Genomic DNA, 11,327 nt, shown 5'->3' on the forward strand with positions numbered 1-11,327 from the left:
ACCTCTGGCGAGCACATGGAGGGCTGTGTGGCCCTCCAAAGAAATGCCCCCCCACACCATTACTGATCCACTATCAAACTTGGCAAATGCCAAACGTCCTGCAGGGTGTTGGGCTGTAAACACAACCCCCACCTGTGGATGCCGGACCCTCATACCACCCTCATGGAGTCTGTTTCTGACTGTTGGAGCAGACACATGCACATTTGTGTCCTGCTGGAGCTCATTCTGCAGGGCTCTGGCAGTGCTCCTCCTGTTCCTCCTTGCACAAAGGAGGAGGTCCTGCTGCTGGGTAGTTGTCCTCCCACGGCCTCCTCCACGTCTCCTGATGTACTGGCCTGTCTCCTGGTAGCGCCTCCATGCTCTGGACACCACGCTGACAGACACAGCAAACCTTCTTGCCACAGCTGGCATTGATGCACCATCCTGGATGAGCTGCACTACCTGAGCCACTTGTGTGGGTTGTAGACTCCGTCTCATGCTACCACTAGAGTGAAAGCACCGCCAGCATTCAGACCAAAACATCATCCAGAAAGCACCGGAACTGAGAAGTGGTCTGTGGTCACCACCTGCAGAACCACTCCTTTATTGGGTTTGTCTTCCCAATTGCCTAAAATTTCCACCTGTTGTCTGTTCCATTTGCACAACAGCATGTGGAACTGATTGTCAATCAGTGTTGCTTCCTAAGTGGAGAGTTTGATTTCACAGAAGTCTGGTTGACTTGGCGTTACATCGTGTTGTTTAAGTGTTCCCTTTATTTGTATATATAAATATATACACTGGACTAGTGTGGATGATGTGTTTTAATGGACTATATCAGTGAACTGAATGAAAAGAGCTTCCTGAGTGAATCAAATGTTCTGCTTTGTGGGTTTTTCTTGTTTTTATAATATCTCATCCTTTTTTTTTTATACTTTTGTATTTTATCGTCTCTTCAGTTTCTTTTCTCTGGTATGTACTCATTCATTCATTTTCTGAACCGCTTAATCCGATTCAGGGTGGCGGGGAAGCTGGAGCCTATCCCAGCTGGCTTTGGGAGACAGGCAGGGTACACCCTGGACAGCTCCATCGCAGGGCCACACAGAGACAAACAACCGCACACTCTTATGGGAAATCTACAGTAACCAGTTAACCTAACATCATGTCTTTGGACGGTGGGAGGAAGCCGGAGAACCCACGCATACGCGGGGAGAACATGCAAACTCCACACAGAAAGGCCACTGACCAAACCAGCCAAGGATCGAACCAGTGACCTTCTTGCTGTGAGGCCACAGTGCTAACCACTGCGCCATCATGTTCTGTTATTTACTTTTTTCTTTATTCCTGTTTCTTTTGTCTGTTTGTTGTTTTGTTTGTGTGTCATCATTTCCTATCTCTCTACACACACACACCCGTATTTACTCTGTGTCTTCCCACACCAGGCGTTGCCATCAGCTCCTGCTGCTTTACACTTTCCTGCGTGTCTGTACCGATGCTGCTCACTGCCGTGTGAAGTGTTGCATCAGACTGGAAATGCGGTTTTTCTGGACCTCCTGGCATGAATCACTGGGTGTGTGTGACTCTTCCAGAGTTTCATCCTCCCCTGCACAACGCATCACACGGGATACTGGAAGGCTGAAAAGCATAAATGGTTTTCATGAGACCAGCTTGTTATGATTCAGAAGCTGGTTTCCTACTAAATGAGCAGAACATATTTACAAAAACCTTTTTCTGCTTCAGACTTTGGAAAAAAACACCCTGCAGGAATAAATTCTGAGCGTTTGAGGAAATAAACAAGCCACAAATAAAGAGGAAGCTTGTAAACATGGACATACTCCACATGGCCGATGACATGTCGTAGAAACACAACACCCTACTGGAAAAAGACGTAACTTTAATGATTACCTGCAGAGCTGCGTGGCAGTTCATAAATAACGTTTCCAGAATCCAGCAGACATGAAAACAGCAGCTACGAACCCTGAAGTAAATACACAGCTTCATTCTGAAATTTATCAAAAAGGAAAGAGATCATTTGTCTCTAAAACAACGGTGAGCTCAAACTGTCAAACTAGTTTCTTTATATAAATTATATGAAAACGAACTTGCAATCATATTTATGAGACACTGACTGGATCACGGATCAGTCAACACAAGTTTCAGGAGTTTAGATCAAAAATAAACTTTATAAACAACGTTTAAGTTGCTCGGATTTGCCTTAAACTTTATAAAAGCCTAAATCACTTGTAGATGTTTTTATCAAATCTGTAAATAAATAGAGGGCATGATGTGTGGGCAAAGAGCAACTTCTGCCTGTTAAACGTGAAGCCGGAAACTGCAGTTCCCTTCTTCATCCACTAGGGGCTGCAAAACAGCAAATCCTCATAGACTCCCATGTTAAAAAGACCAACTTCACAGCAGGAATAAACACGTTTACAGCAGAAATAAACATGTTTACAGCAGAAATAAACATGTTTACAGCAGGAATAAACACGTTTACAGCAGAAATAAACATGTTTACGGCAGGAATAAACATGTTTACAGCAGGAATAAACATGTTTACAGCAGGAATAAACATGTTTACAGCAGTAATAAACATGTTAACAGCAGAAATAAACATGTTCACAGCAGGAATAAACATGTTTACAGCAGGAATAAACATGTTTACAGCAGATATAAACAGGTTTACAGAAGGAATAAACATGTTTACAGCAGGAATAAACATGTTTACAGCAGAAATAAACATGTTTACAGCAGGAATAAACATGTTTACAGCAGGAATAAACATGTTTACAGCAGGAATAAACATGTTTACAACAGAAATAAACATGTTTACAGCAGAAATAAACATGTTTACAACAGAAATAAACATGTTTACAGCAGAAATAAACATGTTTACAGCAGATATAAACAGGTTTACAGAAGGAATAAACATGTTTACAGCAGGAATAAACATGTTTACAGCAGGAATAAACATGTTTACAGCAGAAATAAACATGTTTACAGCAGGAATAAACATGTTTACAGCAGGAATAAACATGTTTACAGCAGGAATAAACATGTTTACAGCAGAAATAAACATGTTTACAGCAGGAATAAACATGTTTACAGCAGGAATAAACATGTTTACAACAGAAATAAACATGTTTACAGCAGAAATAAACATGTTTACAACAGAAATAAACATGTTTACAGCAGAAATAAACATGTTTACAGCAGAAATAAACATGTTTACAGCAGGAATAAACATGTTTACAGCAGATATAAACAGGTTTACAGAAGGAATAAACATGTTTACAGCAGGAATAAACATGTTTTTTTCTAACTCGCCCATTTAAAAGTAATTTAATTTTGAAATTCAGGGCGTGATCTTTTAATTGACATTTAAAGTGAAGTTGGTCTTTTTAACATGGGAGTCTATGGGGATTCGCTGTTTTGCAGCCCCTAGTGGATGAAGGGGGAACTGCAGTTTTATGCACTTCTGATAGGCTTCACTTTTAACCTCTGAAGGCTCCGTCCATCTTTCATATACGGTCTATGTGTAGAACAGAATTTACATCAGGTTTTTTTGTCGTACATTTAATTCTACTTTGTGTACATAGATAGGTTATGGTTATGCTTGTTTTGTTTATTTATGTGTTTTTGCTTCTGATCATCACTGCGTTTGTCTCAGTGTGTAAGTTTCATGGCTGCTTATGTTACAGACTGTCTGCTCTGATGGCCTGAACCTCTTTAGATTTCCCTCTGCAGCCGTGATGCAACACACACACACACACACACACACACACCTGTTTCTGATCATGTCTTCAGCTTTTCTATCTAAACCCAGCCAGCTGCAGGAGAGCCCAGTTTAAGGAGTGAAACATTGGATGTTTCTGCTTCGCAGTGCTGCGAGCGGCTCGGAGACGACGTGGACCAGCTGGTAAAAACTCCATGTTCAGATAAGATAACAGCCCACTGAGCACACAGCTGCCTCCCACGTCTGTCAACACAACGTCCCTCTACACAAACAGTGAGGAAGATTTCTTTTCCACTCCAGTTTCAAAACAAGCAGGAAGGTGATGAGGTGGTGCAGGAGGAGAAGAAAAGCTTCTCATTTCACGACAGTGAAGCTGTTTTTGCGGCTCTGCGTTAACTTCAAACCCTTCATGTCAGAGCAGAAATATGCTTCCTAGAAGACACTGATGTTTCTCAGCAGTTTCCATCAAGCCGGCCTTCCTGTTGAGTCAGACTGTGTGTGTGTTGACAGTGTGTGTAGTGACGGTGTGTGTGGTGACGGTGTGTGAGTTGACGGTGTGTGAGTTGACGGTGTGTGTGTTGACGGTGTGTGCGGTGACGGTGTGTGAGTTGACGGTGTGTGAGTTGACGGTGTGTGTGTTGACGGTGTGTGCGGTGACGGTGTGTGAGTTGACGGTGTGTGAGTTGACGGTGTGTGCGGTGACGGTGTGTGAGTTGACGGTGTGTGAGTTGACGGTGTGTGTGTTGACGGTGTGTGCGGTGACGGTGTGTGAGGTGACGGTGTGTGAGTTGACGGTGTGTGAGTTGACGGTGTGTGCGGTGACGGTGTGTGAGTTGACGGTGTGTGAGTTGACGGTGTGTGCGGTGACGGTGTGTGAGTTGACGGTGTGTGAGTTGACGGTGTGTGAGGTGACGGTGTGTGAGTTGACGGTGTGTGAGTTGACGGTGTGTGAGTTGACGGTGTGTGAGTTGACGGTGTGTGCGGTGACGGTGTGTGAGTTGACGGTGTGTGAGTTGACGGTGTGTGCGGTGACGGTGTGTGAGTTGACGGTGTGTGAGTTGACGGTGTGTGAGTTGACGGTGTGTGAGTTGACGGTGTGTGAGGTGACGGTGTGTGAGTTGACGGTGTGTGAGTTGACGGTGTGTGAGTTGACGGTGTGTGAGGTGACGGTGTGTGAGTTGACGGTGTGTGAGTTGACGGTGTGTGAGTTGACGGTGTGTGAGGTGACGGTGTGTGAGTTGACGGTGTGTGAGTTGACGGTGTGTGAGTTGACGGTGTGTGAGTTGACGGTGTGTGCGGTGACGGTGTGTGAGTTGACGGTGTGTGAGTTGACGGTGTGTGCGGTGACGGTGTGTGAGTTGACGGTGTGTGATTGACGGTGTGTGAGTTGACGGTGTGTGATTGACGGTGTGTGCGGTGACGGTGTGTGAGTTGACGGTGTGTGAGTTGACGGTGTGTGAGTTGACGGTGTGTGAGGTGACGGTGTGTGAGTTGACGGTGTGTGAGGTGACGGTGTGTGCGGTGACGGTGTGTGAGTTGACGGTGTGTGATTGACGGTGTGTGCGGTGACGGTGTGTGAGTTGACGGTGTGTGATTGACGGTGTGTGCGGTGACGGTGTGTGAGTTGACGGTGTGTGCGGTGACGGTGTGTGAGTTGACGGTGTGTGAGTTGACGGTGTGTGAGTTGACGGTGTGTGAGGTGACGGTGTGTGAGTTGACGGTGTGTGAGTTGACGGTGTGTGAGTTGACGGTGTGTGAGTTGACGGTGTGTGCGGTGACGGTGTGTGAGGTGACGGTGTGTGAGGTGACGGTGTGTGATTGACGGTGTGTGAGTTGACGGTGTGTGAGTTGACGGTGTGTGAGTTGACGGTGTGTGAGGTGACGGTGTGTGAGTTGACGGTGTGTGAGTTGACGGTGTGTGAGTTGACGGTGTGTGAGTTGACGGTGTGTGAGGTGACGGTGTGTGAGTTGACGGTGTGTGCGGTGACGGTGTGTGAGTTGACGGTGTGTGAGGTGACGGTGTGTGAGTTGACGGTGTGTGAGTTGACGGTGTGTGCGGTGACGGTGTGTGAGTTGACGGTGTGTGCGGTGACGGTGTGTGAGGTGACGGTGTGTGAGTTGACGGTGTGTGATTGACGGTGTGTGCGGTGACGGTGTGTGATTGACGGTGTGTGAGGTGACGGTGTGTGAGTTGACGGTGTGTGATTGACGGTGTGTGAGGTGACGGTGTGTGAGTTGACGGTGTGTGAGTTGACGGTGTGTGATTGACGGTGTGTGCGGTGACGGTGTGTGAGTTGACGGTGTGTGATTGACGGTGTGTGCGGTGACGGTGTGTGAGTTGACGGTGTGTGAGTTGACGGTGTGTGAGTTGACGGTGTGTGAGTTGACGGTGTGTGATTGACGGTGTGTGTGGTGACGGTGTGTGCGGTGACGGTGTGTGCGGTGACGGTGTGTGAGTTGACGGTGTGTGAGTTGACGGTGTGTGAGTTGACGGTGTGTGATTGACGGTGTGTGTGGTGACGGTGTGTGAGTTGACGGTGTGTGAGTTGACGGTGTGTGATTGACGGTGTGTGTGGTGACGGTGTGTGAGTTGACGGTGTGTGAGTTGACGGTGTGTGATTGACGGTGTGTGCGGTGACGGTGTGTGTGGAACCCGGTGTGTGTGGAACCCGGTGTGTGCGGTGACGGTGTGTGTGGAACCCGGTGTGTGCGGTGACGGTGTGTGTGGAACCCGGTGTGTGCGGTGACGGTGTGTGTGGAACCCGGTGTGTGTGGAACCCGGTGTGTGTGGAACCCGGTGTGTGCGGTGACGGTGTGTGTGGAACCCGGTGTGTGTGGAACCCGGTGTGTGTGGAACCCGGTGTGTGCGGTGACGGTGTGTGTGGAACCCGGTGTGTGTGGAATCCGGTGTGTGTGGAACCCGGTGTGTGCGGTGACGGTGTGTGTGGAACCCGGTGTGTGTGGAACCCGGTGTGTGCGGTGACGGTGTGTGTGGAACCCGGTGTGTGTGGAATCCGGTGTGTGTGGAACCCGGTGTGTGCGGTGACGGTGTGTGTGGAACCCGGTGTGTGTGGAACCCGGTGTGTGCGGTGACGGTGTGTGTGGAACCCGGTGTGTGCGGTGACGGTGTGTGTGGAACCCGGTGTGTGTGGAACCCGGTGTGTGCGGTGACGGTGTGTGTGGAACCCGGTGTGTGTGGAACCCGGTGTGTGCGGTGACGGTGTGTGTGGAACCCGGTGTGTGTGGAATCCGGTGTGTGTGGAACCCGGTGTGTGCGGTGACGGTGTGTGTGGAACCCGGTGTGTGTGGAACCCGGTGTGTGCGGTGACGGTGTGTGTGGAACCCGGTGTGTGTGGAACCCGGTGTGTGCGGTGACGGTGTGTGTGGAACCCGGTGTGTGTGGAACCCGGTGTGTGCGGTGACGGTGTGTGTGGAACCCGGTGTGTGTGGAACCCGGTGTGTGTGGAACCCGGTGTGTGCGGTGACGGTGTGTGCGGAACCCGGTGTGTGTGGAACCCGGTGTGTGTGGAACCCGGTGTGTGCGGTGACGGTGTGTGTGGAACCCGGTGTGTGTGGAACCCGGTGTGTGTGGAACCCGGTGTGTGTGGAACCCGGTGTGTGCGGTGACGGTGTGTGTGGAACCCGGTGTGTGTGGAACCCGGTGTGTGTGGAACCCGGTGTGTGGAACCCGGTGTGTGCGGTGACGGTGTGTGTGGAACCCGGTGTGTGTGGAACCCGGTGTGTGTGGAACCCGGTGTGGTCTTCTGCTGCTGGAGACCATCTGCTGCCAGGCTGGACGGACATGATGTTCTGGTTAGAACCAGTGCTTACTGGTCTTCCAGTTGCCTTTCCATCATCTCCAGCCAGTCTGACCAGTCGCCACCAACCTCTGACATCATCATCTGGATGTTTTCTCTTCTTTCTCTGGAAACCCTGCAGATGGTTTTGTGTGAAAATCCCAGTAAACATCCAGAGTCACGTAAATCTCCGTTTCTTCCTCTCCCTGATACTGGTTCGTTTCCAGTTTAGTGCCTCTGAATCTGATGGAAGTTAGGATAAAGGTATAAACGCCATTATGTGGAGGCAGCGAGTTAAAAAGCTGCTTCATGGGTCCTGAACAGACTGGGAGGCTTTACTGGAGCTTTCCCACCAGAGGGCGACGGCGTACAGCACATCAGGCTTCGTCACATCTTCCTGCAAATGATTTCAGTCAAACTGCAGCTTTTATTCCTGCTCAGGGATTCAGATCCAGGCAGAAACTTCCAGGTTCAGAGCTCACCTGGAAACGTCCTGTTTTTATTACAGTTTCAGTTTTTAACGTCATGTTTTGTCTTTTAAAACTGACTGACTGGGGCGAAAAAAAATGCTCTTTTAAATCAAATTATTATTATTATTATTATTAATAATAATAATAATAATAATAATAATATTGTCACAACATAATAGTATTTTTATGATCAGATAATCCCGTTTATTGTCATTTGCATTAAATATTGAGGGGAAAAAAAACAAAGTTACCAGATAAATGATTCTTTGTAACACTGCAGCGTTTATGTGACTTTTCTCTGAAAGCAGAAATAAAGTCAGTAGGAAAGTTTATTTTTACAGCACCTTTCATGTACGAGACAATTCAAAGTGCTTTACATGAAACATTAAAATCATCACAGAAAAAAGCAGAAAAGAAAATACAAATAACAAATCATAATAAAATCATAAATTATATTAAAATAATTAAAAGCAGAATTAAGTAAAAGTCACTGTTCAGATGTCATGTATAGGCGCATGAGAAAAGAAAGACGTTTCAGGCGTGAACATGAGTTTAACTTCCTCTAATGGATCAGGCAGCCTGATTAAAACAGGAATTATGCTCTGAATTAGACTTTTACTGCACTGCAACAGAAGAAGAAAAAAACTAATTTATTAGGTGCCTGAGCTGCTTTTACCAGTAAACCCAATAGAAGTGTCCAGTTTGGGTTTCTGGGCCAAATGCAGAGCAGAACCAGCAGCTGGATCCTGGTTTTACCTGGAGTCTCCAGTCTTCCCAGCACATCCGTGCAGGAACACTCGGCTCTCTGTGTCTGCTCTGGTCTGGCTTTCAGCAGATGTGATGGTCCTTTCATTAGAACATCTGATTCTGAAGGTCTCATTCATGTCAAACTCCTACTGGGAAACAAACATTTCACTCTGACGTCACAAAAACAAGATTTCTGAGCCTCAGAAATGCATCTGTGTGAGAAAACAAAGTTAAAGTTGGGAGCTAGTGTGTAAAATAACGATGAAACACTTGTTTCACGCTTGTCCTTCCTCATCCTGGTGGTTCCGATGCAGGATGACCCAGTTTCGGGCCAAACCGGAGCAGCTTTACGGTTCACCGTCTGTCGTAGAGTTTCATCAACTCCTCTCATTTGATGGATGAGGTGAAATTTGTCTGACATGAAAAGCTGGGAGTATTTTCTGGTTCTGATGGGGGTTCTGCGGGTTTGGTTTCTCATGGCCGCTTCACATGAATAATAAACAGAACGTCCCGGCGGGACTTCAAACGATGCTCCTCATTACTTCTGCCCACATCAAAGAGAGCAGAAATGGGTTTTTTAACTGGACCACATCAGATCTGATGACAATTCCTGCTTCAGTCATCGCCACGGACATTTTCTTTAGTTTTTATTCATCTGCTCAGATTTAAAGTCAGTTTCTGACTCATCTTGAAGAAAAAATGCAGCATATTAAATAAAAAGCTGCAGCCTGGGAAACACTGGTCTATTAGAGAGGTTTAAAAGGTAAAATGATGATACTTCTAATGATGATCATGATGTTTTTGTCTAAAAGCAGCATCCAGTAAGCTCTGAGTCTTTACGGAGTAAAGATGGGTAAAAGTTCTGCTGTTTGTCACCACATATGTGAAGAGAAGAAGTTCTGTGCAGATTGTGGGTTTGGGTCGGGATATTCTGATACAGAAACCAACGCAGCTCTTATGTTGACTCTGTTACCATGGTAACTGACTCCTTGCCATGAGCCTGTTGGTTGGCAGGTAGATGTCTTCTCCTACCTGAAGACACCATCAGTCAGAACCAGCATGATTCCAGACATTTTCTAAATGTCTGAGAATCCACCTTCTTCTTCTCCTGAAACCCAGGCAGAACGGACTGGTCACACTGATGGATTCCACTGACCTGCGTAAGACTTCCTCCATTCTCTTAGTGAGCACTGACAAACCCTGGTTCCCGTCTCGAAGGTGCATCTGAGGTGTTGGTAGATGCCATTGAGGACTATCGTACTCTTCTTCGAGTCTGTCTGTCTCCCACACCCCAGCATGCAGGACCAGTGCTACAGCTGTCATCTCTGGTTCTTCGGTCCGCCTCTCCAGCGTCGTCACCAGCTCCACAGCCCACACCGTCACCACCAACGCTCAGGTGCCGCCTGGCGCTGCAGGCTCCCAGGCCAGCGCCCAGATCCCGTCCACCTCTGATGATCCCTGTTACCGAGGGGGTCCAGGAAACGGATGCTCTTCCTCCGGTACCAGGGCCCGAGGAGGTCACTCCTCCTCCACCTTCGGAACCAGGCCTGGTCCCGTCCCCCCAGCCTCGGTGCTGTCCCCGGGAGACAGGCCTGCTCCTGTTGTCTCTGCCTCTGGGTTTTCTTCTAGAGCTTGGTCACCTGCCGTCTTGGCTTCCTGGATTATTGGTTTGGTTCTCATCATGTCTAGTTCTCACCATGTCTAGTTCTCACCGTGTCTAGTTCTCATCATGTCTAGTTCTCACCATGTCTAGTTCTCACCATGTCTAGTTCTCACCGTGTCTAGTTCTCATCATGTCTAGTTCTCACCATGTCTAGTTCTCACCATGTCTAGTTCTCACCGTGTCTGGTTCTCATCATGTCTAGTTCTCACCATGTCTAGTTCTCACCGTGTCTGGTTCTCACCATGTCTGGTTCTCATCATGTCTAGTTCTCACCATGTCTAGTTCTCACCATGTCTAGTTCTCACCATGTCTACTTCTCACCATGTCTAGTTCTCACCGTGTCTAGTTCTCACCGTGTCTGGTTCTCACCATGTCTAGTTCTCACCGTGTCTAGTTCTCATCATGTCTAGTTCTCACCATGTCTAGTTCTCACCATGTCTAGTTCTCACCGTGTCTGGTTCTCACCATGTCTAGTTCTCACCGTGTCTAGTTCTCACCGTGTCTAGTTCTCACCATGTCTAGTTCTCACCATGTCTAGTTCTCACCATGTCTAGTTCTCACCGTGTCTGGTTCTCACCGTGTCTAGTTCTCACCGTGTCTAGTTCTCACCGTGTCTAGTTCTCACCGTGTCTAGTTCTCACCGTGTCTAGTTCTCACCATGTCTAGTTCTCACCATGTCCAGTTCTCACCGTGTCTAGTTCTCACCGTGTCTAGTTCTCACCATGTCCAGTTCTCACCGTGTCTAGTTCTCACCGTGTCTAGTTCTCACCGTGTCCAGTTCTCACCGTGTCTAGTTCTCACCGTGTCTAGTTCTCACCATGTCCAGTTCTCACCGTGTCTAGTTCTCACCATGTCCAGTTCTCACCGTGTCTAGTTCTCACCGTGTCCAGTTCTCACCGTGTCTAGTTCTCACCGTGTCTAGTTCTCACCGTGTCTAG

The sequence above is a fragment of the Telmatherina bonti genome (genome assembly GCF_933228915.1).
Source record: "Telmatherina bonti genome assembly, chromosome: 7".
NCBI lineage: Eukaryota > Metazoa > Chordata > Actinopteri > Atheriniformes > Telmatherinidae > Telmatherina > Telmatherina bonti.